The sequence below is a fragment of the Rattus rattus genome, chromosome 18 (assembly GCF_011064425.1).
Source record: "Rattus rattus isolate New Zealand chromosome 18, Rrattus_CSIRO_v1, whole genome shotgun sequence".
Taxonomy (NCBI): Eukaryota; Metazoa; Chordata; class Mammalia; order Rodentia; family Muridae; genus Rattus; species Rattus rattus.
The window spans coordinates 8,345,171-8,372,736 of NC_046171.1; the positions used below are offsets into that span (position 1 = coordinate 8,345,171).

General features: G+C 50.0%; 3 pseudogenes; all 3 read left to right on the forward strand.

Moving 5' to 3' along the window:
* LOC116887415 overlaps positions 1 to 26,608 on the forward strand; it is a 496,132-nt pseudogene extending 469,524 nt beyond the window's left edge.
* On the forward strand, positions 738 to 4,267 carry LOC116887416 (annotated as a pseudogene).
* Positions 22,998 to 23,573, forward strand: LOC116887435 (annotated as a pseudogene).
* Positions 26,609 to 27,566: the final 958 nt, after the last annotated feature.

The following is a 27,566-nucleotide window of genomic DNA, read 5'->3' on the forward strand; positions in this document are numbered from 1 at the left end:
TACCCCACGAAACCTCTCAGGACTGGGACTGAAGATCCGTGTAAAACGCACCCACCTGGAGCCACAGGTGCATCTTCTGGGAATAAACACAAGGAGTCTGGGTCTAAACCCGAGGTTCAGAAGACAGATCCTGAGGGAAGAGGCAAAGTCTCCTCTTTACAGATCAGAGTCCTGCACTCAGGCTTGGCAGTGTGAGCCGCCCATGCAGTCTAACAGAGCCTGGTCTCTGTGGGGTCCGGGTGGGGCTTGCAGGCCAGCGCCTCCTCTTAAAGGAGAAGCGTCTCTCACTGCATCCACAAGGCTTGTGTTGTGACTGTATTCCCGGAAGTGGCTTTTCTTCTAGAAGACTCCAGGGTCTGACTTCTCAAGAGAAGGAAGAAGAGGGTGGAGGAGAGGACACAGGGAGCCTGGCCTGCTTGTCTCTCCTGGTGTCCACACAGCTCCTGGGTCAGAACTGGAGACACAGTGACAAAAACAGTGCTCAGCCCCGCAGCACAGGGTTCAGGCAAAGTCTTAGTCCCCAGGCGGTGAGGTCAGGGGCGGGGCTGGGGATTCCCATCTCCCCAGTTTCACTTCGGCTCCTAACCTGTTGAGTCCTTCCGCCCGGACACTGATGACGCGTTAGCAATTCTCACCCCCATTGGGTTCCGCGATCCCTGTGAACCAATCAGCGTTGCCTCGGCAGTGGCTATAATGACCACGCAGCCCTGGAGACTCATGCCTGTCCAGGATCTCAGATGGTAGAGGTGGTGCGGCCCAAGCTGCTCCTGCTGCTGGCGGCCGCCTTGATCACCAAGCAGACCCGCGCGGGTGAGTGCCGGGTGGGGAGGGAAACGGCCTCTGCGGGGAGGGGCGGGGGCGGCACCGGGGAACCCGGGTCCCTGCGTCGCACCCCAGACCCCCGCCCCTTCTCCACTCGCGTCCCGAGCCCGGCGCCCTGCTCCCCGCTCGGCCGGCGCACCCGCCCGGGGTCCCGGGAGGAGGTCCGGGTCTCACCGCGCGCCGCCCCCAGGCTCACACTCGCTGCGGTATTTCTACACCGCCGTGTCCCGGCCCGGCCTCGGGGCGCCCCGGTTCACTATCGTCGGCTACGTGGACCACACGGAGTTCGTGCGCTACGACAGCGACGCGGAGAATCCGAGATACGAGCCGCGGGTGCGGTGGATGGAGCGGGAGGGGCCGGAGTATTGGGAGAGGGAGACACAGAAAGCCAAGGGACACCGAGCAGTTTTCCGAGTGGACCTGAGGACCCTGCGCGGCTACTACAACCAGAGCGAGGGCGGTGAGTGACCCCGGATCAGAGGTCACGACCCCTCCGTGTCCCCACACGGTTAGAGACCTCCCCGGTCCCTAGTCCGAGGTTCGGGAACTGAACCGACGGGGGCCGGTTTACCTGGGAGGGTGGGCGAAGCTGACCGCGGGGTCTCGCAGGCTCTCACACGGTCCAGAGAATCTTTGGCTGTGACGTGGGGTCAGACGGGAAACTCCGCCGAGGGTATGATCAGCACGCCTATGATGGCCGCGATTACATCGCCCTTAAGGAAGACCTGACAACTTGGATGGTGGCGGACAGGGTGGCAGGGATGATCCGAAGAAAGTGGGAGCAGACTGGTGAAACAGAGATACGCAGGGCCTACCTGAAGGGCGAGTGCCTGGACTGGCTCCGCAGATACCTGGAGCTGCTGCACTCAGGTGCTGGGGGGGGGGGGCTTCTCCTCCTCTGCCCTCGGACTGGGGCTCAGTCCTGGGGAAGAAGAAACCCTCAGCTGGGTGATGCCCCTGTCTCAGAGGGGAGACAGTGTCCCTGGGTCTCCTGATCCCTCATCACAGGGATTGCACTGCCTCTCCCAGGGCCCAGCCTTCTCCCTGGAGAGTTCTGAGTCCCTCTCAGGAGGGAAGGAGAGAATTTCCCCACTGAACAGCAGGGGCTCCCTGCTGTCAGCCATGGCCTCTCCCAGGCCAGGTTCTCTGCCCCCACCCACTCTCTGAGGACACTGACTCCTGTCCTGCTGAGTGTGTCAGCCCTTACACCTCAGGACCAGAAGTCTCCTTTACCTCATAGGAGACATGGACTCCACTACACTAGGCTGGTTCCCCCAGTTTCTAGAACTTTCCAAAGAACACATTCTCACAGATCCCTCCCTGATGTGCGGTTTGCCTCTCTTCCACACCCCAATTCTCTCTCTTCCTACAGTGGAGAATGGTCCCATGAGCCCTTATGGGTACCCTGGAGAATATAAATTGTGGGATTTCTTTTTTCTTTTTTCTTCTCTTTTTCATATTTCTTTTCCCTTTTCTTTTTTTTTTTTTTTTTTTTTTTTTTTTTTGGAAGGCACTATTTTGCTTCTAGTTTGTGTTTGTCTGCAAACATATTAAATCAATTATTTTCCATTCCTCTTCTGTTCTGTGACCACCCATCTCATGCTACAGAACATCACATAAGGACAGCCATGTTGACCCACTGGCTCATGTGGATCCCCTCTTAGCTTCTGAGTCCCTCAGGAAAGTGTGCAGTTCTGTGCTGAGGGGACCAGCTCTCCCTGCAGCTCACTAGTGAGATGACAGTTGAAGTGTCAGACTGACACAGTTCAGTGTCGTCATTGATTTAACTGTGTCCTGTGTAGTCTTCAGTTTGTCTTGTTAATTGTGTGATTTCTTCAATCTTCCACACAGATCCCCCAAAGGCACATGTGACCCTTCACCCCAGACCTGAAGGTGATGTCACTCTGAGGTGCTGGGCCCTGGGCTTCTACCCTGCTGACATCACCCTGACCTGGCAGTTGAATGGGGAGGACCTGACCCAGGACATGGAGCTTGTGGAGACCAGGCCTGGAGGGATGGAACCTTCCAGAAGTGGGCATCTGTGGTGGTGCCTCTTGGGAAGGAGCAGAACTACACATGCCGTGTGGAGTATGAGGGGCTGCCTGAGCCCCTCACCTTGAGATGGGGTAAGGAGGGTGTGGGTGCAGAGCTGGGGTCAGGGAAAGCTGGAGCCTTCTGCAGGCCCTGAGCTGGTCAGGGCTGAGAGCTGAGGTCATGACCCCACCTTCTTTTCCTGTACCTGTCCTTCCCAGAGGCTCCTCCAGGCACTGACTCCAACATGGGAATCAATGTTATTTATGTTGTTCTTCAAGCTATGGTCATCATTGCAGCTGTGGCCATCATCATAGTTACTGTTGTGAGGAGGAGGAGGAGAAACACAGGTAGGAAAGGGCAGGGCCTGTTTCCCCTCAGCTTCCTTTAGAAGAGCGCTCTGCTCATTAATGGGAAGCATAGCCACACCCCTCATTGCTGCTGTCTCCAACTGGGTCCTCTGTCAGTTCTGGAAACTTCCTCCTGTCAAGACCTTCCTTGAACTCTCACAGCTTTTCTTCTCACAGGTGGAACAGGAGGAGTCTACGCCCCTGCTCCAGGTTAGTGTTGGGGGCAGGAGTGTCCCTGAGGGTATTGGAGTGAAGCTGGAGATGTTGGGAGGTCAGAGAATCCATAGTAGCTCCTCCAGAGAAATCTTCTGGGGGCCTCAGTTGTACCGTGATATGAATCCATACACATATACAGAAACACATACACACACACACACACACATACACGTATACATATAAACATATACATGTGTTTTGTTTTACCCTAGGAAGGGACAGCTCCCAGAGCTCTGATGTCTCTCCCAGATTGTAAAGGTAACTCTGGGGTCTGACTGGGGAGGGACAATGTGGACATGATTGGGTTTCAGGGACTCCCAGAATCCTCTGTGAGTGGAGGGTTGTTGGGCTGTTGTCTTCACAGTGATGGTTTGTGACTCTCGTTCTCTAGCATGAAGACAGCTGCCTGGAGTGGACTGAGTGACAGACGATGTGTTCAGGTCTCTCCTGTGACATCCAGAGCCCTCAGTTCTCTTTACACACCAGTGTCTGATGTTCCCTGTGATTCTATGGCTTCAGTGTGAAGAACTGTGGAGCCCAGCCTGCCCTGCACACCTGGACCCTGTCCCTGCACTGCCCGCTTTCCCTTCCACATTCAGCCTTGCTGGTCCAGCCTGGGGGTGGGGGTGGGGACATCTGCACCCTATCACTCAGTGCTGCTTTGAGCTGCAACTCCTCACTTTTACATTGAGAATAAGAATCTGAGTGTGAACTTGATTGTTCACATCCTTGACACAAGTGTTGATGGCTTTTTAAATTACTGGATTGAGAATACTTAGAGGTTGTTTTTTGGTTTTGTTTTGTTTTCTTTTGTTTTAAATAAATGGCAGGTGGAGAAGCTTCCAGAATCTGTGTCACTAAGCTGTGTGTGTCTGGTGGGACAGGATGGGGCTGTGGGAGGTGAGTGTGGACAGGGCTGTGCCCAGGTAGAACTCAGTGTGTTGTCATCTTTGGGGGTCACTCCTTGGCTGTGTCACTCTGTGCTCTATTCTTTTCATCATTATGAAGCACACGTCTGTGATCACAGGGTCATAGGATGGCCAGACCCTTGTCCTGTCCCCAGGATGATGAGCAGCCCAGGCTGCTGTCCTAACTCTGGCTTTGTCTTCTGTGTTTATTTCCTGTGTTTTTCTTCGTGTGGAGGACTGGGCCTGTTCTTTTCCTGTGGGTGCTTCCTGTCTTGCTCTCCCCATGGATGCCAAGTGTGACAGGAGTAGGAGGTGTTTTCCACTCTTGTCCCACCAGACTCTACAAGGGCTGTGCTCTCGGGATACTATGAGCTACACAGATGAACTAAACTCTCCTGAGTTCCTACCTCCTTCCAGGGCCCTCCGTGGAGGTTCTCCCCATCTTTCCCATCTTTCCCCAGCTAACCCCGGATTGCAGGATCCACACAGAGGAGGGATCCACAGGCTCTCATCTCAGATCTGGCCCTGTTGGATCTGTGCTGTGCCCATGCCCCTGTCCTTCCCTGCCCCTGGGGATCCTGGTGCTGCCTCTAGAGAAGATTCAGGGTTGATGGGATGAGTCTACTTTAGATTTATGTTTATTTTAGAAACTGGTCCAGGAATTGGAGATAGCCCAGGGGTTGAGAGCACTTGGTGCTAATGCAGATGATGTCTCGATCCCAGCACGCACATGGTTGCTCACAGCCATCCATAACTCCTGCCCAAGAGCATCCAGTGCCCTGTGGAGATCAGGCTCACAAATGGTACAAATAAATACAGAAAAAAAGTTCATAGACAAGATTAATAAATCTTTTCAAAACTACATTATGGGAATTTGTGAGAAGGAAATTCCTTTGTTCTGGGTTCTGACCCTTGAAGGATTCTCTTCTAGCTTTGTGATTTCCAGTCAGGAGTTCCAGGAGCCTTAACTGAGATGTGTGAATACCACCTTGGTGATAATCTCTGTCATGATGCAGCCATCTTCATCTTGTGAAGGACGACGACTTCCCCAGACCCAGCAGACAAACACTCATACACAATAAATGTTGTATTAATGGATAAAAAAAATAGGTCATGGAGTCAAAGACAGAAAGGCAGGGGGGGGAGGAAGGAGGGCTCTGCTGAGGTGAAAGCTCAGGTGACGCTGACCTCAGTGTGAGGGGACAGGGAGCTGCATTCACAGCCTTTGGCTGGAGGTTGTATTAATCGGAGCCTCTGCAGAAGCTGGAGGTGACTGCATGAGTTTCTCCTCTGGACTGAACCATTCCCTGCTGGGCCGGGGGGAGGCTGATGAGCCCAGGAAACACAAGAAGTTACACATTCACTGAGCTTACACAATGTAGCAGGTTCCTGTCAGGGTTGAATCAGTAGCACTTCCTGGAGGTGTGGGGGGGGCATCTTGAGTGGAGCTGCTGGGAGCCATGCAGAGGCTTACAGTGTTGTAGCTGTTGTGAGTGGATACTCACACTGGGCAGGGCTGTTCAGTGATTATCTCCCGACTCACACAGGCTCCCGTGAGTAACCAGGTTGCCCAGAGTTCACCGAGCTGACCATGGATGGATGCTCTCCTTGGTCTGCTGTTGCTGTCTCTGTCTGGCCTGGAGGAAATGCACTCCTCAATCAGGTGACACAGCTGTGTCCATTGTCATCAGCCCACAGTGTCTATTCCAGATTTGAGATCTAAGTCCTGTTTCTAAGATACAGTAGGAAGAATATGGTGTTGCTGGTTTCCTGGAGCAAGCACTGTAGTGGAAAGATGCATGTGATACAATGTAAGGGAATAACAAAGAACAGGTTGTGTCCGGAGCTGGAGGGCAAAAGGCAAGGCGACCAGAGTGCAGGTGAGTGGAGCAGGGCAGAGAGCTATTGGTTTTTAATTTTTGGTTTTCCAAGACAGGGTTTCCATATGTAGTAGCCCTGGCGGTCCTGGCACTTACTATGTAGACCAGGCTGGCCTCAAACATAGATCATGCTGCCTCTGCCTCTGCTGGGATTAAAAGTTGCACATCCACCACTCTTTGAGTTATTATTATTTAAGATTGTTTAAGATTTGTGTGTGTGTGTGTGTGTGTGTGTGTGTGTGTGTGTTATAGCCAGGTCTCTGACTTCAGGGGCTGTAGGCTTGGAATTTTAAACAACTTCTTTAATATGGTTTCTTTAACACTTCAACCTCCCTTCTAGCCCACAACCCACCAGTGGTAGTGGGAAAGAAAGGCTAATAGGGTGAAGCAGAACATGGATCTCTTTAGAAATAGTTCCTTGGGGTAATTCCAATCTTTATTGTCAGGATATCAGCAGTCAGGTCCACTAGCAAACTACTAAACAGTAATCAGCAGCCACAGTCCAGTGCACTCAACAAATACCACACTGGGAGCAGCAGTAGCACCTCAATCCAGAAGAAACCACGAGGCTCCGCCCAATTGGCACAAGTCAATGGAAGGCAAGAATCCCCTGTATACCACAAGAAGTTCTTTGGTGCATTTTCTCTCTACAAAGTCACAACAAGCAAAGATCAGCTGTTGTTGTAAAATTATAAAAACTCAAATGCTGTCTTTTACACCCACTAGATCCGGCACCACAGTGCCCCAAGATAGCTGGTAGATATCTTGTCACAAACACACATCCCAATTCCAAGGCGGCCCAGTGTCTCTAGCTGCCACACACTCTCCTAAACTTAAATCACTACATGAAAGAACACACAACACAATAACCTATGATCCAATTGATAAGATAGAATTGCCCACCTAAACATACAAAGCCCTGTACATATCTATCCCTTAAGAACATTCATAACAACCTGTAAATACACAGAGTGGTATCTTTTTTTAAAAAAAGATTTTTAAAAAGATTTTGTTTATTTTACATGAGTACCCTGTCACTCTCTTCACACACAGCAGAAGAGAGCATCAGATTGTGTTGCAGACAGTTGTGAGCCACCATGTGGTTGCTGGGAATTGAACTCCGGACCTCTGGCAGAGGAATCAGTGCTCTTAACCATTGAGCCATCTCTCCAGCCCCACAGAGTGGAATCTTAATGCCAGCCTCCGTGTTCTCTCTGCAGTTTCTCTCCTCCAGATCCACTCTCCTTCTCTTCCCTCAAACTTTTCTCCCACCCATCCTTCCTTCTCGTCCAATGACAGGCCTCGTTCTATTTTGTACCTGCCTACACCTGCATGATGACACCATCCCACAATCAGCAAGGCAATGCACAGGGGAACCAATGCCAGGGCTTTGCCTGTAGAGTCACATTTATTCTCTCAAAATGTCATGTGTCTGCTTCAGCAAAATATTCTCTCACCTGTGTCTGCCTCAGAAAAACATCGTATGGGGCTGTTGGTCATTTTGTGACCTAGGACTGCCTGTCCTCAGAAGGTGCTGTGCTTTATCCCTGTCTCCTGAAAATGGCTGTCTCCTCTGACCTTCCTTCAGTTTCCCACTTTGACCTGACCGCCCTCTGACCCCATTCCTTCCCCTCTTTCTCCCTAGGTGAAACTCCATCTCTCTGTTTCAGTCACTGGAATGAACCTGGTTCTCCCTTTTCTGTGTTTGACATTTTTCAAGCTTCTCTGCCTCTATGCTAATTTCTCTAGCTGCACAGCCAACTCTGCTACTTCTCAGAAGAGAGAGAAAAACGCTACTGTTTTCCTTTTTTTCCCTCCATATTTTCAATCCCAAGCTTCTCCATTTCTTCCCGTATTTATCCCAGTTCCTCAGTCAAGTCTTTCCTCCTTTTTATAAACAATAGCCCCAAATGAGGGAGAGTGGAAAAGAAAACTGTTGGGGAAATCCATGCAGGGCATGGCCCAGGAAAAGCTTCAGCAAACACATTGTTGGCTTTTTGAAACAAAGTATCCATTCCTTTTCCCCTGCCTTTGTTCTAAGGAACTTGAGATAAACCCGCCCATTCTGCAGCGCCCCACGTTTGGCACGACTTGTTAAATGTGCATTTTATTTTCAAACAATGATCAGTTCTGTACACCCTAAGCTGTTAGCTGCAAATCCCATCAAAGGTGCAGCAAATCGCTTCTTTCTGCCCCAGCCTGCAGTGATATGCCCCGACAGGAGCTGTCAAAACTTGAGCCTCCTGTCCTAATGGCAGAGGCCATGGCATCCCCTCAGCCTGCCAACGTCCCAGGAGCTGTCCATGGTTGGGCATCGCCTTTCCTGCCTCAGCCTACTGCTGTCAGGAGGAGCTATTCACAATGGTGACACCTTTCCTGCCTCACCTACAGTCTTGGTACCATACCACGCAAGGAACTGTCCCATAGGAGTTGTATCTCCATGGTGACAGCACCTCCTCTCCTGCCTTGCCCAGCAGCCCCACAGAGATGGTGCTGTAATGTTATATTTTTCTCAGCCCTACTTTAATGTGGTCTCTTAAATGCTTTAACCTCCCTTTAAGCCCACAACCCACCTAAGGTAGTGGAAAAGAAAGGGTATTAGGATACGGGGATATGGACCTGTTTAGGAATTGATCTTTGGAGCAAGTTTCCTCTGTGTCGTCAGGAAATCAGCAGTTAAGTTCACAGGTCAGTTCATTAGTGTCCGGATAGCAGCCATGGTAGCACTACCTTGCAGAAACAGCTAGACCTCAGACAAATTGGCATGGGTCAGCAGGAGGGATTGGGATCAGCAGAGACACCAGGAGAAGTTCCTTAGCAAACCTCTGTCAGGGAAGAGCAGATCAGTGAAGACAGGAGACCAAGAAGCATTACAAAGAGAGCTGTGCAAGCAATCCAAGCCTCCTGTCACTGTCCACTAGGTCCCATTTATACTCACCACAAACAATGCATGTCCTCACCAAGTGTCTTGCCTTAGCCTGTGAGTTTATCTTAGCCAAACTTCACATAAGTCTGTATCATTCACAGATTGACGTCACTCTGCCAATCAGCCCAGTCCACGGAAGCAGCAGGGAGCCGCCAGCACACCACCAGGACATTTCTGGTGCATTTCTCTCTATGGAATCAGAACTAGTGGAGCTCCACAAAGCAATGTAAGTGAACCAACCCCTGTGTATTGTAATCAAATAATCCTACATCATGGGTCCTTTCCCATCCTTGCTTTAGCAGAATGTCCTTTCACTTGTGTCTGCTTCAGGAAAGCACTCCTTCACATGTTTGCCTCAGCAAAATACCATCCACACAACTGACTTTCAAAGGAAACCAAAAGTTTGATCTTCATGGCACTACAGAAAGCTGTCTGCAGCCGAGAAGAACTTCCCACCGGAGGGAAGATGCTGGATGGGGATGGTACCTGAACATTCCTTGCTGGTCATGGTTTGTCCTGACTTCACAGAAAGAAATGGTGGTCTTGAGGCTTCGTGCCAATTCTGTGGACTCGGGCAAATTGGCAGATTGGAGCCCAAATTTTAGATATGTTAACTGATACAGACTCACATGGAGTTTGTTAAGACAGATTCATGTAGGGTTTTGCTAAGACAGACTCACATGGTGTTTTCCTGAGCTGTGGAAGGACTCGGAAATTTTGGAGGGAGTGTAACAGGACACCATGGACAGTGATGGCGGGCTTGCATAGCTGGCTGTGCAATGCTTCATTGGTCTCAAGTATTTGTCTCCACTGGTACCTCAGTCTTTAAGGCTGGCCCTCTTCAGCTGGCCCCATTCTCCCACCATTGGAGGTGCCACTCTGCAGTTCCCTTAGGTGTTCTGGGACATGGCGCCCCCTACCTGCCCTTTGCTCACCTTCCCTTCAGAGCTGCCTCTCCCACAGCTCCTCTAGGCCCTCCTCTAGGCCCTGCCTACTGTGACTTTTCTGGCCCTCCCTCCATCCCTCCACATTCAGAGCTGTAACCCTGCACCTCCCTCAGGCCCTGCTGGGCGACTGTGACTCTTCCTGCCCTCTCCTACCCTCTCATGTTAGAGACGCCTGTAACTTGCAACTCTAACCCTGCAACTCCTCTAGGCCCTCATGGCTTCTGAGACTCCATTCCCAACCCTTTCCTATGAATAAGATCCTTTATGAGAGCTTGGTTCTCATTCCATTTTGGTGTCTACAAAAGTCCTGGCACCAGGCACCGGGACTCTTAGGTGTGGCCAGGCTGCTGGGTTGTGGTGAGGACCACTGAACAGCTTGGTCCTCATTTTCTTCTCCCTGAGTCTGGGGGCGCCCATGGCTCCAGGCTGCAGTGAGGTTCTGCTTCCCCTCTCTCACCCAGGGCAGCAGGATCTTTCCCACCTCTTGTTCTCTTGGGAGGCCTCTTAGAATCCTCCACCCTGTGCATCTGAAACCAAACCTGAAGATCCCTAAGTGTATTCACCTGTCCATGCAACATTGGCCTCAGTGTCCCTTACAGAAACAACACAAATGGCCACCCAATGGCACCCATGATCCTGATTGTTCCTTATTGTCATGGTGGGGAGCACAGTAGCAGACAGACAGACAGACAAGATGCAGGAGATGCAGCTGAGAGTTTACATCCAGATCCGCGGGCAGCTGGAAGAGCCAGACCCTAGGCCTGGCCTGAGCATTTGAAACTCCTCAGCCACCTCTGTGAGGCAGTCCCTCCCACAAGGCCACACTTCCTGACACTGCCCAACCCTGGGGACCAAGCACTCACATCTATGAGCCTGGGGGGCCATTCTCATTAAACCACACATTTCTGTTCACCACAGGGCAGACCAGTGCTTCCTGGCCTTGCTGGGTCTGTGTATTCGCCGTCTCAAGAGTAACAGAACGTATAGAATGAACATTTATATGTCATATATAATATAATACATTTGATGCATGATAATGTCTTACAGTCTGTGGTCCAGATAACTCAGCAATGGCTGACGATGAATAAAACTCAAGAATTCAGTAGATGCTCAGTCCACAAAGGCTAGGTGCCTCAGCTGCCCTTCAGTATGGCTACCACCCCCAAAGTAGGCGCTCAAGTCAGTGAAAAGTGAACTTCCCAGCAGGGCAGAGCAGCAGGCAAAGAGCAAAGGCTTCCTTCGTCCGTGTCCTTATGTAGCATCCACCGGAAGGTGTGGTCCTTTTTAGGGTGGGAGTCTCCATCTCAGACATTCTGGATTAAAATGTATCTTCCTACCTCAAAATCCATATAGAAGTTGATTTTTCACACTTCAAATTGAGCAAATTCTGTCTCAGGTGTACCCTCCATGTTGGGGTTAATTCGAGATGCAGTCCAGTTGCCATGTAAGCCTGGCCATCACACGTCCACCTCTTGTCAGCTTTGTTAGCACAATTGTCATTGTGCACAGTGTAAAGATTACCTTTGTGTCACTCAAATGACGATTTCTCGCTTCTGCACATCTGGTTTTAAACTGGGCGTGGCCCTGGAATGCTTACTGTAAGACCGTCCTGTCTGGAGTGCGTGCACACATTGCTCCCCGTCTGTCTTCTGCTTCGTCAATAAAGCTGATCAGTCAAGAACTGAGCAGTGGAGAGAACAGGGTGGTACTTCTGACTCCATGGAGGGGAGGAGAGAAAGGGAGAGGGGGGATTTCAGCCATGAGAAGAGGTGGAGAAGCCACCATGAGAAAAGAGCTGAGCCTCAGATAGAGCCACTTCTACACTACAGTGACAGCATCACGGGAGACTAGGCTGGGAGGAAGCTTGTTAGCTTAGAGGATTAGAACAGAACAGTAATGCCCAGTGATCGTGATTTAAAGTGAATTGAACAAACCATAGTCTCTGTGTCAATTACTGGGAGCAAGCTGGGTCAGAGAAAAAACACCATTTATTTTAATGATACACAACCAGACACACACATCTCCCTGTGTGATGGGGAACTTCCAAACGAAACCAATAACCAGGTCATAATAATGTGGAAACAGAGATAACTGTCCCATGTGACATCACAAAGGCATTGTAAATTTAGAAAGAGTGGCAATGTCCCTGAGGGTCATTCTTGTACTATCTCAAATTCAAATGCTATAGCCATTTATAATTCTCCCAATTGGTGCTACATTGTATGATACACGCAGAACACAAATATCTGTACAAAGACATTCTGAACCAAACAGTACAGAAATGCTCGTGTAACTTATAATCCGCATTTCTGCAACAGGTCCCAAGACTGCCTGGTGTTTATAGCCCTGACCTCATGTGTTCTACCCAGCCTCTTCATTTCAAGAAATAAGGACCCTGAGACGTATATGCTTAAGGCCTTGGTCAAACACCTTTGGCTGCTGTCCGGCGAGCTCAGACCCTATAATCCCATTCATGTGACACTATTTTCTGCCAGGTGGGTAAGTACCACTCCTCAGCTTCATGTGTCTGTCCTCTACAGTGTCCCTAGGCAAATCTCCCTCTCTCCTGACTGGTAGTTATGACGACCTTCCGCTACTGTGCATTCCACATTTCATTTCCTCTAGCAAGCACCTCAGCAGGTCTTGTCTCTTTGTTGGGAGCAGTGACAACACCTCCATCCTGAAGGGGCTGTGCCCTTTGTCATCCTGCCTGGATTAGGCTGTTGTACCTTCACATTGACTTTAATCAGAGGACACGGTTGTGCTATGAGAAGCCCTAAGAGGTCCCCTGCATTCCAGACATGATCCTTCTCACCCCCACTGTGGAGGGCAATCTAATTTCCCCTTGGTGATCTGCCTCAATCACCCCCTAACACTGTCATCCCTCTCTTAGCCTGAGAGGCCGTACCTAGACAGGAGAGTAAAGATGGAATTTCTGGGCTGAGAGAGGGCTCTGGGAAAAGATTCAGAGGCAGGAGGATTCACCAGCATGACATGGGAGAGGACCGATGTATGATGCTCTGTGAGAGAGGTAAAGGACAGGCCACATGGGGGGACATGGGCCAGTATTTCTGAGGCTAGAATAGCGGAAAGTCTGCCAAGCTAAGTGTGTCAGCTGTTATAAATAATAATAATTAGTCTCTGTGTCTTTATTCATCCACTGCAGGACCAAGAAAGTCCCACTATACATAACTCAGCCCTCCAGGCTGCTGTCACCTAATGAGAGCACTGTGACTGTGTCTTCAGAGAGCCCCTACATCTTTCTATCAATCGAGCTGTCTCTGGTTCGTGTGTAACATGGGAAGCCTAGAGGACTCCATGACTGTGGGCCCACTGTCACACTTCTCCTGCTCTGCAGAGAGTTCCTTGGTCAGAACACCATGTGAAACTCTGTACGGAATAGCATGGCAGTGGATAAGGCATTCTGTAAGTTCACTGATGGTGATTACAGGAGACCCATCACAGGCTGGAAAGGCAAATCCATGTTCAGTGTCTACATTCATGGCCAGAATGGGTATCTACTCCAGTAAGTACCAAGTGTTGTCCTTTCCATGAAGGACCTGATCCAATGCAATCAACCTGCCACCAGGTTGCAGACACCTTGAGGAATGGTGCCATATCTGGGTCTCAGTGTTGGTCTCTGTTGTTGGCAGATCTGACCTGCAGCAGCACCTGTAGCCAGGTGAGCCTTAGTGAGTAGAAGTCCATATTGTCGAGTTCATGCATGACCCCCATCTATTCCACCATGGCCCTTTGTTCAGGGACCTGTTGGGTAATGACAGAGATGGCTGGTAAGGAGACTGACTGTCCACAGAATGGGTCACCCACCTACTTGATTATTCAACTTTTCTGAGCTGATGTCACCCTTTGATGACCATGTACATGGTACACAAGTATCTTCACATGCTTCCCCCACCTGGAGGGATCTATCCCCTGGCTTCTTCCCCAGATGACTCTAACCCTGCTCTTTCCAAGGCCCTGCCCATCCAGCCAATCCACTGGTCACGGCCCATGAATTAGAGAACAATCACACGTCTGACCATTTCTCCATCCAGATGAAAGGCATCACCATGTGCATGGCCTGAACGTCCACCCACTGTGAAGATTCCCACCAGAAGTGTCCTTCAGGGATCTCCAGGCAAGGGGTGGTAATGCTGCAGCTGTCCATGTCTGGTGGGGCCTGCATAACATGCACAGCCATCAGCAAGACAGGCCCTCGTCTCTTCTTCCTCAGTCTTGCAAGGATAAGGCACAGCTCATGAGGCTGCAGGTGCATGCTTGGCTGCAGATGACATTGTAACAGGAGTAGAGACCGGAGGCCGTTGGGCAAAGTCTTCATGTAACTTCCTTGTGCCCGTAGGACCTGTCCAGTCCTGATTACGTTCATTCCACTTCTATTTGATAACAACTTAGAGCTGTGTGTGTCCTATTTTATGACTTGGTGAGTCAGATAACATCCAACCCATTATAGGCAGCCCAGGTCACATGGTAACTTGGTGGCCCATTGTCAAACGTTCAGGTTGCACCAAGGCCAGGAGCTGTCTCTCACAGGGGGAATAGTTGTCTGCAGATGATGGTGGAGCCTTGCTCCAAAATCACAAAGTTCTCTTCTGTGATTCCCTCACAGAGGCCTGTCAAAGGCTTCAAACAACATCCTTCTCTGTCACTGACACCTCAAGTACCATCAGGTCTGCTGGATCACATGGTCCAAGATGTTGGAGCAGCCTGAACCCCAGCCGGGACCTGGTGAAGAGTCTTCCCTGTCCCAGGACCCACAGGAAGTTAGCAGCTCTCTGATTCAGAAGGCTTATGGGCCTGAGTAACAGATCCAAGTGAGGGATGTGCTGTCTGCAGAATCCAAAGACACAAACTAAGCCCTGTGCTCCTTTCTTGGTGGTGGGAGGGGCCAGGTCAGTAACCTTTCCTTCATCTTGGATGGAATGTCTGTGCCTGCCCCATCCACTGGATTCCTTAATTCCCCTGAATTAGAAGGATCTTGAATGTTGGGTAGGATTTATTTCCCACCCTCTGAAGCATACATATGTTACCAGACTCCAAAGTTGTTCTGACCACATCTCCCTTTACCTCTCCTGTCTGGCCAGTGCAGAGCAAGACAGACTGACTGTGGAGAGGGACACTTGACTACTGATGTTGGCAGTGATTCCTGAAATTCCTAAGAATGTGATACTGTTTTTTTTATTTATTATTTTCCTTGGCAGAGGCAACTCTAAAGGCTTCCATTTACCCTTTCCAACCATAATAGCCCTCACTCCACAGGTCAGAGAACCAATGTGAGAATTCTGCCAACCTCTTTGTACATCTGTCCCAATTCTACTTTCTGGGACTGGAAAAATAACCACAGGATGAATTCAGGAACTCACTGGACCTAGTGTGATTCAGATTTCAGCCAAAACCTCATGAATCCCTGGCCCTCCATAACACTTTTATCTAAATGAAGAACCATAAGGTTTCCTGGGATCTCTGGGATAAGCATTAATTTGGGTTAATATGCAATAGAGCCTGGTAAGTCTGATTATTTCTTTCCCTCAGTGTATGGTTACCCTGGTGAAAACCTTTAGGTCCCACTAGGAAAGCACTGGAGAAGGGCTAGCAGTATACAGTTTAGATGTTCTATAAGGTACTTACTCAGGGTCACCTGGCCACTCGTTCATTCAAGGGGTCTGCATCTGCAAACTGACTCAAGGTTAGAAACTGATTCCTGGGCCGAGATGCTCTTTTGCCATGAGTGTGTAGCCTTTCTCTCATTTGTTGACTGTTTCCACTTAAATGATCAAACACAAACTCAGTAGGCTTCTGTGGTGATTTGATTCTGAGCCTTGGTTGTGCATACCCAGACGCAGGCAGTTCTGTGAGTTTGAGACCAGCCTAGTGTACAGGGTGAGTCCCAGGGCAGCCAGGGCTACAGGGAGAGCCATGTAGCTGGTCTTTGTTACTTTGTTTGTTCTTTTTTTCCCCAGCCTTCATCCTCCTTGTTTCACCCCCTATGGCTAGAGAGGAAAGAAGGAGACAGAGAAAGAGGGAGAGACCTGTCAATCTAATTTCTTTCCAACAATTTCTTCCATCTTCCAGCCCAGCCCCTTCTAATGTTTCTCCCAACTGTTCTTCCCTCAATTCCCAACACTGCACTTAAACAGTCCCTTCTCCCTGTTTTCCCAACGACAGCAGCTCCAGACTGTGACAACTATTCTAGCCTCTCTGCTCAGTCAGCTCCTCCTGGCTCTACTGTCTCCCAGTTGCTTCTGCACCAACTGCTTCTCCTCTCACTCTGCTCCCCCAGTCCTTTCTCACACTCAGCTGCCCTTCTAATGAACTATCTTGAAATCCAAGAGGCAACAACACTTAAGGTCATGGTGTCAAGCAGTTCTAACAGCTAAGAATTCTAAAGGGCCAGTTGACCAGCAACTGGGAATCTTTTACAGGGCCAGGTGCACAGGATAAAGCACACTATAGAAACACAGTCTCAAAAAAAATAAGTAAAATGTATCCAATATTCACTCCCATAAGTCCCCAGATTTGAATTCTCAGTCATCAGGGAGTGCAATTACTTGAAGGCAGTTAGGGGATGTGACCTTGGCAGAGGAAGCTTCTCCCTGGGATGGGAATTGTGGCTCAGAATGTCCAAGACAGTTGCAGAACCTCTCTCTCTTCCTGCTGGCTGTGGACCCAGGTGCAGAGGATCTCAGCACAACTATGTGAGGCTGACCAATCCACGCTCGTCCTTAACTAAGAATAGCAAGGCGGAGCAAAACAAACCCAATGCTCAGGGCTCGTCCCCGACTGTCTGTGGGGTCACATTTATACTCCTTCACCACAGGTCCTTTCACGTGTCTGCCACAGCAGAACATCCTTTCCCCTGTGTCTGCTGCAGGAAAACCTTCTTTCAGATGTCTGTTTAGCAGAACATTCTTCATGCGTGTGCTTTAGCGAGAGATGCTTTCTCCTGTGTCTTCCTCAGGCAAACGCTCTTTCACGTGTGCGCTCCCCCAAACTATCCTGTGATCTGACTGACTTTCCTAATCAACTAGAAGTCTCCACGTCAGGACTATAAAGGAATGACAGGGTACAGGGGTGGACGGTCGACTCTGCGTTTAGACTAAGGAGCATCAACTAATGGTCTCAAACACTTTACAGTGGTCTGGATTTTTGTGTACTGAGAGAAGTTTTAGCATATATTTTGCTACAACATACCATGTCCATGTCTCAACTCTTGTCTAAGGTACTGTACCTATGCAACTCATTGTAAAACATATTGTAAAGTTCCAGTGCTTGTATCTATTGCAAACAGTTCAAGAAAATTAAGAACTGCAAGTGGGTAGTCAATCAATCTTATGGACAGGTTAGGAATAACTTTTGTTAATTACAGAAATAAGTTTTCTTTAGCCTCTTGTAGATGTTTCCAAAGTCAAACATCGCGTAAATGGCTGGAAACAAGCAACATTTGCCTATTCTGATACACTGTACATAGATAGGGGGTCTTTGAATCTCAGACATCTACAGGATATAGGGTTCAGAATGTTTTATGAACACAAGGCTTTCCATAACAGTGAGGTACAAATGGGCCTGGCTGCACCACATTCTAGTTCAGAGAGGACGGAGGGCATCGAAGAACCTCCATATGGAGTTCTTGGGGGACATTTATCCTTCTCATAATCAGTGGATGGGGTGGAAGACTGGATAACTACAGTCCCACAGTAACCTTAAGTTGTTTAAGGTTTAAGAAAATGATTTAGGTCTAGGAAGATATTTTCAGGTGGATAACATCAAATTCCAATGGAAAGGGAATTAGGCAAAGAACTTTGGACTCAGGAAAGATAGGACTTTGGATTCATAGGACAGATAATAGTTTCTCAGTGATTGGCAGATACAAAGGAACCAGATGTTATGAGTGTAATTCTTATATTTTAATAATAACTAAAAATTTAATTACTCTTAATCAATTAAATAATTGAATAAATAAATGATTCTTAATGAAGAATTAATAATTGTTAACCATTTATAATTATGTTTTTATCCTTGTTCTCACTGAATATAGTTGATGATGTCAGAGAAAGATTTGCCTTTTGTAGGACTAATGGGGGCAATGCTGAGATAATGTTGTTGTGCCCTGTGTGAGGAAGCCTCTCCCTCCTACCCTGCCTACCTAAAGCACCTTCTGAAGGATGAGATACAAAGCCTATGTCCTATAGCCAAGGGGAGCTGAGGGCAGGATTGTGGTCAGAGGGAGGAACTCTGGGAAGAGAGAAGCATGGGGGATTCGCCACCCAGACTCAGAGGAGTCGGGATGTGTGAATCTGAGGAGAGGTGAGCAGCCACATGGCAGAACTTAGGATGGTGTAAATGGGATAACTGAGTTAGGAGAAGCTGGGACAGGCCCAGCATGAAGCCTACGCATTCATAAATAAATGTAAGTCCCCTGTCATTATGCAGAGCAAGGACGGGCAGGCAGGAATGTCCCACAGAAGCAGCAGGAGCTGGAGCAGGAGCAAGAGCAAGCAGACAAAGAGCAAGCGATTCCTTCCATGTCTTCACTGAGGCCTCCAGCAGAAGGTGTGGCCAGATTAGAAACGGGGAGGGACTCCACTCAAATAATCAGGATTACAGGTGTCTCTTCCTCCATCGAAGGAATGGATCAGAAACTGATCTTTCCACTTACCTTAAGCAAAACCACCTCACAGATGTTGCCCTCCATTTTGGGGTTTTAGTTAACCCCCCATGTAGCTGACATCAAACAATCAACATCATAGTCCAGGTCAGAGTTCTGCAACTACTCTGGGGCTTTGCAGCTCCTCTGAGCACTAGGGGCTCTGCCCCTGCCACCCTCTTACAGGGCGTTTTCTTCCCACGGGTGGAAAAGCATGTAAAGTTCTTCTGGATGTAAGTGTGATGAGAGCAGGGCAGCATGAGACCTGAGAGCCCTGGAGAAGCACAGACAGCAGCGAGGCCCTGGGGCAGCTCAGCCAGCCTGGGTCCCCTTTACCCTCAGCTCCGTGGGCTCAGACTCCGTCCTCTCTGTTTCTTCCGCCAGGTGGCGCTATTGCCCAAGAATGGGACGCTTCTCGTCCATCTTCAACAGGTGAGACCCTGGAGGGTCAGCTGTGCAGGGAAGATGGGGGAAGAGGGACACCTGTTGTTTTAAAATATAAAAAGTAAAAAAGGGGTTGGGATTTAGCTCAGTGGTAGAGCGCTTGCTGCTATGGCAGAAAGGCCCTGGTTTTGGTCCCCCAGCTCCAAAAAAGAAAAAGAAAAAAAGTTAAAAAAAAAAGTATGGGTTGTCTTTTACCCATCTAGGTCCTGAACCACGGTGCCCCAAGATATCTGCTAGGTATCTTGACAGAAACACATCCCAGCTCCTCGGCGTCCCAGTGTCTCCTGCCACTGCACACTTTCCTACACTCAAATGGTCACATAAAATGACACACAATACAATAATCTTTGACCCAATTGATAAGATATAATTGCGCACCTAAACATACAATTCCCAGTACCATCCATCCCTTAGGAACATCAATAACGACCTGTAATTACACAGAGCTGAATCTTTTTTTTTTTTAAAGATTTATTTATTTATTATATATAAGTACACTGTAACTGTCTTCAGATACACCAGAAGAGGGCATCGGATCTCTTTACAGATGGTTGTGAGCCACCATGTGGTTGCTGGGAATTGAACTCAGGACCTTTGGAAGAGCAGTCGGGTGCTCTTAACCTCTGAGCCATCTCTCCAGCCCCAGAGCTGAATCTTAACGTCAGCCTCCATCGTCCTGCCATGGCTTCTCTCTCCCTCTCCCTCCTGTCTCTTCTCTCTATCCCAGTCTCCTCCTCTTCCTTCAAACTTCTCTCCTACCCATCCTTCTGTCCCCTCCAATGACAGGCCTCCTTCTGTCCTGTACCTGCCCCTTACCTGTATTTTACAAATTCAATGGGGAGAAGGTTCTGGTGAAGTCACCTGATTCCTGGGTAGTGACTAGGCAGCTGTCCTTGGGGCACTGGAATTAGCATCAAAATACAGATAACTCCAAGGCAAACCACAACAGACACCTTTCCCTGGAGGAACTCTGTTGGATGTTTGGATGTCCTGGTCTGTTATAAATTAGTAACCAACCGTCTGAGTGGAATTTCTCTTGTTCATGGGGAATCAAAACTGACATCTGCTCAATTACAAAGATCAGCACACACTGTGTCTTCTCCCTGGGATGAGGCTGTGACCCACTGTGCACAGTAGGTCCATACAGTGAAAGATCTTTTGCATTTTTAATTTTATGCTGTTCTGCAAACTGTCATTTCAATACACACTATTTCAACCATCTCAGAATTCCAAATACAGAGCTCTCTTCATTGGCCTGTGGTCCAGTGTTGTCTGAACAGCACTGTGCCCTCCGCCCCTGGCCTCACACTCTCGATGTGTAGAAGAAATACAGGCAGTGTTATTAAAATCATATTTTTTATATTTTATTTTCATGACCTGTCCTCTTTGTGCATATAAACATGTAGGTGCACAACCATTGATCCCTTGGAACTGAAGTCACAGATGGGGGAAGCCACCGTGTGCTGAGGGAACTCAACCCAGATCCTCTGCACCAGCAACAAGTGCTCCTGGCTGCTGAGCCATCTCCCCAGCCACCATTGGAATGTTTGCCTCAGGAACCACACAGCTGCCTCACAGCTGCTGGCTGACGCCATAGAGAAACCAGAGGCCAAGGAAGAGACAGGGTCAGTGCAGAGCTCAGGAGGGAGGGGAGCTGGGCACGGATGGGGTGAGACCTGAGGGACAGAGACACAGAGGGGCTGAGCAGGAGGAGACAGAGACAAAGGGGAGACCTAACTCAGCAGAGTGCCCTGTGTGAGGGCATTTCCCTCAGCCTGCACTGGACACATCTCCAGAACCCTGCTGGCCTCTTACACTTCACAGTGACTGCTGTGCTGGTTTGAATGACAACAGCCACACAGGCTCATGGGAATGAATCCTTCAAATCCAGCTGAGGCCATGTTCAGAGAGGATTGGGAGGTGTGGCCTTGATGGAGGATGTGTGCCACTGGTGTGTGCACTGAGGTTTTAAAAGACTTTCACTGGGCTGGAGAGATGGCTCAGTGGTTAAGAGCACTGGATGCTCTTCCAGAGGTCCTGAGTTCAAATCCCAGCAAACACATGGTGCCTCACAACACTCTGTAATGAGATCCGATGCCCTCTTATGGTGTGTGAAGACAGGGACAGTGTACTTTATGAATAAATTATATATATTATATGTAATAATATTTTATATTACATATATTATATATGTATCAAAATTTTTTAAAAATCGACTTTCACTATTGCCAGTGTCTCAGTCTGTTACTTGCAAATCAAGTCGGGAGCTCTCAGCTGTTCCCCCACCACACCTCTCCTCTGCCATCATGGACACAAATCCTCTGAAACTATATAACAGATTAAACATATTCTTTTATAAGATGCCTTGGTCATAGTGTCTTATCACAGTAATAAAAACTAACTAGAGCTAGTGTGCTGACACAGGCCTTCAATCCTATTGTGGTTGATTGAATAGGTGGCCCCCATAGGCTCATGTGTTTGGATGCTTGGCCCACAAAGAGTGGCACTATTAGGAGGTGTGGCCTTGTGGGAGAAGGCGTGGCCTTGCTGGAGGAAGTGTGTCACTGAGAGGAAGGGCTTTGATGTCTCTGTGCTCATGCTCTGCCCAGTGTGGAATGAGAGCCTCTTCCTGGCTGCCTTTGGATCAAGATGTAGAAGTCTCAGCTCCTTCAGCACCATGTCTGCCTGCAGCTGCCATGCTTCCTGTTATAATGGACTAAACCCCTGAAACTGTTACCCAGCCACTATTGAATGTTTCTTTTTAGAAGTGTTGCCTTGGTCATGGTGTTTCTACACAACAATGAAAGGGAAACTAAGACGCCCAGCCCTCAGGATGTAAAGGCCAGGTATCTCTGGGAGGTCAAGGCCAGCTTGGTCTACATAGTAAGTTCCAGGACAGCCAGAGCAGTGCAGACAGACCTTGTCTCAAAAAACAGAATAAATGAGAAGAAAAGTAACAGAGACAGATCCTTTCTGTGGGGCTGCCTACCCCAACCGCATCCTTAGGTCAGTCAGGATGGAACCTAAGAGCTTCATGTTCCCACGGAAAACACTCACAGCACCTAAGAGTGGTTCACTGAAACAGGAGCCGCCGAATCCTGGAGAGGCTGCTGGGCTGCTGTGGAGACCTGCATGGGGAGGTGACTGGAGTTCACACCTGTGCTCACCCACATTTGTTGCTCTGTGTGATGGGTGACTCTCTTCAGGAGGCCCCACCCATCTCTCCTCTTCTTTCCACTTCAGTTCTGTGGCTGAGATTTGGAGAGAGCCACAGAATGAAGAAATTTAATCTTTCCCCACACTACTGATCAAGTGAAGAGAGCCTGGTCTCTGTGGGGTCCGGGAGGGGCTTGCAAGCCAATGCCTCCTCTGCATCCACAAGGCTTGTGTTGTGATTGTGTTCCCTGAAGTGACTTTTCTTCTAGAAGACTCCAGGGTCTGACTTCTGAAGAGAAGAAGGAAGAGGAGGGTGGAGGAGAGCACACAGGAGCCTGGCCTGCGTGTGTCTCCTGGTGTCCACACAGCTTCTGGGTGACACCATGACAAACAGTGCTCTGTCCCACAGCCCAAGGTTCAGGCAAAGTCTCAGTCCCCAGGCGGTGAGGTCAGGGGCGGGGCTGGGGATTCCCTATCTCCCCAGTTTCACTTCTGTTCCTAACCTGTGTCAGGTCCTTCCGCCCAGACCTGACGATCCGCTGGCAATTCTCACTCCCATTGGGTGCCGTGAACCCTGTGAACCAATCAGCGTCGTCATGGTACAGGAGTTATAAAGTCCGCGCAGCCCGCGGGACTCAGACCACACTTTGATCTCAGATGGGGGCAATGGCACCCCGCACTCTGCTCCTGCTGCTGGCGGCCGCCCTGGCCCCGACCCAGACCCGCGCGGGTGAGTGCAGGGTCAGGAGGGAAACGGCCTCTGCGGGGGGGGCGGGGGGGGGCACCAGGGAAGCCAGGTCCCCGAGTCGCACACCAGACCCCCGCCCTTCTCCACCGCGTCCCGGATCCCCCTGAGCCCCGCGGCCCTGCACCCGCCCTGGGGTCCCGGGAGGAGGTCGGGGTCCCACCGCGCCGCCCCAGGCTCACACTCGCTGCGGTATTTCCACCGCCGTGTCCCCAGCCCGGCCTCGGGGAGCCCAGGTTCATCTCTGTCGGCTACGTGGACGACACGGAGTTCGTGCGCTTCGACAGCGACGCGGAGAATCCGAGGATGGAGCCGCGGGCGCGGTGGATGGAGCGGGAGGGGCCGGAGTATTGGGAGAGGAACACACGGATCGCCAAGGAAAACGAGCAGTGTGAACCGAGTGAACCTGAGGACCCTGCGCGGCTACTACGACCAGAGCGAGGGCGGTGAGTGACCCCGGGTCGGAGGTCAGGACCCCTGCGCCTCCCCACACGGCCGGAGACTTCCGGGTCCCAAGTCCGAGGTTCGGGAGCAGAATCGACCCGGGCCGGTTTCCCTTTCAGTTTGGAGGAGTCCGCGGGTGGGCGGGGCCGGGGCGGGGCCGGGTCTGACCGCGGGGTCCCGCAGGCTCTCACACCTTCCAGAGGATGTATGGCTGTGACGTGGGGTCGGACGGGAGCCTCCTCCGCGGGTATGATGCAGTTCGCCTACGATGGCCGCGATTACATCGCCCTGAATGAAGACCTGAAAACGTGGGCGGCGGCGGACTTTGAAGCACGGATCTCCCGGAACAAGTTGGAGCGGGATGGTACTGCAGAGAGACTCAGGGCCGACCTGGAGGGCACGTGCGTGGAGTGGCTCCACAGATACCTAAAGCACGGGAAGGAGACGCTGCTGCGCTCAGGTGCGGGGGCCGCGGGCTTCTCCTCCTCTGCCCTCGGGCTGGGGCTCAGTCCTGGGGAAGAAGAAACCCTCAGCTGGGTGATGCCCCTGTCTCAGAGGGGAGACAGTGTCCCTGGGTCTCCTGATCCCTCATCACAGTGACTGCACTGCCTCTCCCAGGGCCCAGCCTTCTCCCTGGAGAGTTCTGAGTCCCTCTCAGGAGGGAAGGAGAGAATTTCCCCACTTAACAGCAGGGGCTCCCTGCTGTCAGCCATGGCCTCTCCCAGGCCAGGTTCTCTGCCCACACCCACTCTCTGAGGACACTGACTCCTGTCCTGCTGAGTGTGTCAGCCCTTACACCTCAGGACCAGAAGTCTCCTTTACCTCATAGGAGACATGGACTCCACTACACTAGGCTGGTTCCCCCAGTTTCTAGAACTTTCCAAAGAATACATTCTCACAGATCCCTCCCTGATGTGGGGTTTGCCTCTCTTCCACACCCCATTTCTCTCTCTTCCTACAGTGGAGAATGGTCCCATGAGCCCTTGTGGGGTACCCTGGAGGAACATAAATTGTGGGATTTCTTTTTCTTTTTTCTCTCTTTTTCTCGTTTTTTACTTTCTTTTTTCTTTCCTTTTTTTTTGAAGGCATTATTTTGCTTCCAGGCAGTGTTTGTCTGCAAACACACATTAAATCAATTATTTTCCATTCCCTCTTCTGTTCTATGACCACCCACCTCATGTTATAGAACATCACATAAGGACGGCCATGTTGACCCACTGGCTCATGTGGATTCCCTCGTAGTTCCAGAGTCTCTCAGGAAAGTGTGCAGTTCTGTGCTGAGGGGACCAGCTCTCCCTGCAGCTCACTAGTGACAGTTGATGACAGTTGAAGCGTCAGACACACACAGTTCAGTGTCATCCTTGATTTAACTGTGTCCTTGTAGATTTCAGTTTGTCTTGTTAACTGTGTGATTTCTTAAATCTTTGATGCAGATCCCCCAAAGGCACATGTGACCCTTCACCCCAGACCTGAAGGTGATGTCACCCTGAGGTGCTGGGCGCTGGGCTTCTACCCTGCTGAAATCACCCTGACCTGGCAGTTGAATGGGGAGGACCTGACCCAGGACATGGAGCTTGTGGAGACCAGGCCTGCAGGGGATGGAACCTTCCAGAAGTGGGCATCTGTGGTGGTGCCTCTTGGGAAGGAGCAGAAGTACACATGCCTTGTGGAGCATGAGGGGCTGCCTGAGCCGCTTACCCAGAGATGGGGTAAGGAGGGTGTGGGTGCAGATCTGGGGTCAGGAAACGCTGGACCCTTCTGCAGACCCTGAGCTGGTCAGGGCTGAGAGCTGGGGTCATGACCCCCACCTTCATTTCTTGAACCTGTCCTTCCCAGAGGCTCCTCCAGGCACTGACTCCAACATGGAAACCAATGTTATTTATGTTGTCCTTGGAGCTGTGGCCATGATTGGAGCTGTGGCCATGATTGGAGCTGTGGTGGCTGTTGTGAGGAGGAGGAGGAAGAGAAACACAGGTAGGAACGGGCAGGGTCTGTTTCCCCTCAGCTTCCTTTAGAAGAGCGCTCTGCTCATTAATGGGAAACACGGTCACACCCCTCATTGCTGCTGTCTCAACTGGGTCCTCTGTCAGTTCTGGAAACTTCCTCCTGTCAAGACCTTCCTTGAACTCTCACAGCTTTTCTTCTCACAGGTGGAACAGGAGGAGTCTACGCCCCTGCTCCAGGTTAGTGTTGGGGGGCAGGAGTGTCCCTGAGGTTATTGGAGTGAAGCTGGAGATGTGGGGAGCTCTGGGAATCCATAGTAGTTCCTCCATAGAAATCTTCTGGGGGCCTGAGTTGTACGGTGATATGAATCCATACATAACGCATATACTATACAGAAACACACACACACACATACACACATATATGTGTACATATATATACACATATACATGTTTTGTTTTACCAGAGGCAGGGACAGCTCCCAGAGCTCTGATGTCTCTCCCAGATTGTAAAGGTGACACTCTGGGTCTGACTGGGGAGGGGCAATGTGGACATGATTGGGTTTCAGGGATTCCCAGAATCCTCTGTGAGTGGAGGGTTGTTGGGCTGTTGTCTTCACAGTGATGGTTTGTGACTCGTTCTCTAGCATGAAGACAGCTGCCTGGAGTGGACTGAGTGACAGACGATGTGTTCAGGTCTCTCCTGTGACATCCAGAGCCCTCAGTTCTCTTTAGACACCAGTGTCTGATGTTCCCTGTGATTCTATGGCTTCAGTGTGAAGAACTGTGGAGCCCAGCCTGCCCTGCACACCTGGACCCTGTCCCTGCACTGCCTGTGTTCCCTACCAAGGCCAACCTTCCTGGTCCAGCCTAGGAGGGTGTGTGTGTGTGTGTGTGTGTGTGTGTGTGTGTGTGTGTGTGTGTGTGTGTGTGTGACATCTTTATCTTGTGAGCTCCGTGCTGTGCTGAGCCGCAGCTCCTCACTTCACACTGAGGATAAGGGTCTGAGTGTGAACTTGAATGTTCACATCCTTGACCTCAGAGTCGATTGCTTGTTGATTTAATGGATTGAGACTATTTAGAGGTTTGGGGGTTTTTTTCCTTTTAAATAAATGGTATATGGAGAAGCTTCCAGAATCTGTGTCACTAAACTGCGTGTGTCTGGTGGCACAGGAGGAGGCTGTGGCAGCCGAGTGTGAACAGGGCTGTGCCCAGGTGAGCTCAGTCAGTTCTTGTCTGTGATGAGGTGGGGCCTGGGCTTGCCATCCACTTGATTTAGCTACTAATGAAGGAGTCAGGAAGCTGCCTTCAGTGCCCTGTGTAGCCATGCTACTGTGGTGATTTCTGCTTCTCCCTTCCAGTGTCTTTCCCCAGGTTTCTCAGGGGCTTTGAATTACTTTGCTCTTTCCCCTCTTTCCTGATTTATAAGCAGCCATTACCAACGTTGTGTTTTGTCATTGACGTGTGGATTATCTCCATTGGTAGACATGTGCTGTATTACTACTTGGAATGCTGTTGGTCATTCTGTGACCCAGGACTGCCTGTCCTCAGAAGGTGCTGTGGGTTTATCCCTGTCTCCTGAAAATGGCTGTCTCCTCTGAGCATCCTTCCCTTTCCCAGTTTGACCTGACCGCCCTCTGACCCAGGGCCTTCCTCTCTTTCTCCCTAGGCGAAACTCCCTCTCTCTGTTTCAGTCACTGGAATGAACCTGGTTCTCCCTTTTCTGTGTTTGACATTTTTCAAGCTTTTCTGCCTCTATGCTAATTTCTCTAGCTGCACAGCCAACTCTGCTACTTCTCAGAAGAGAGAGAAAAACGCTACTGTTTTCCTTTTTTTTTCTCCATGTTTTCAATCCCAAGCTTCTCCATTTCTTCCTGTATTTATCCCAGTTCCTCAGTCAAGTCTTTCCTCCTTTTTATAAACAATAGCCCCAAATGAGGGAGAGTGGAAAAGAAAACTGTTGGGGAAATCCATGCAGGGCATGGCCCAGGAAAAGCTTCAGCAAACACATTGTTGGCTTTTTGAAACAAAGTATCCATTCCTTTTCCCCTGCCTTTGTTCTAAGGAACTTGAGATAAACCCGCCCATTCTG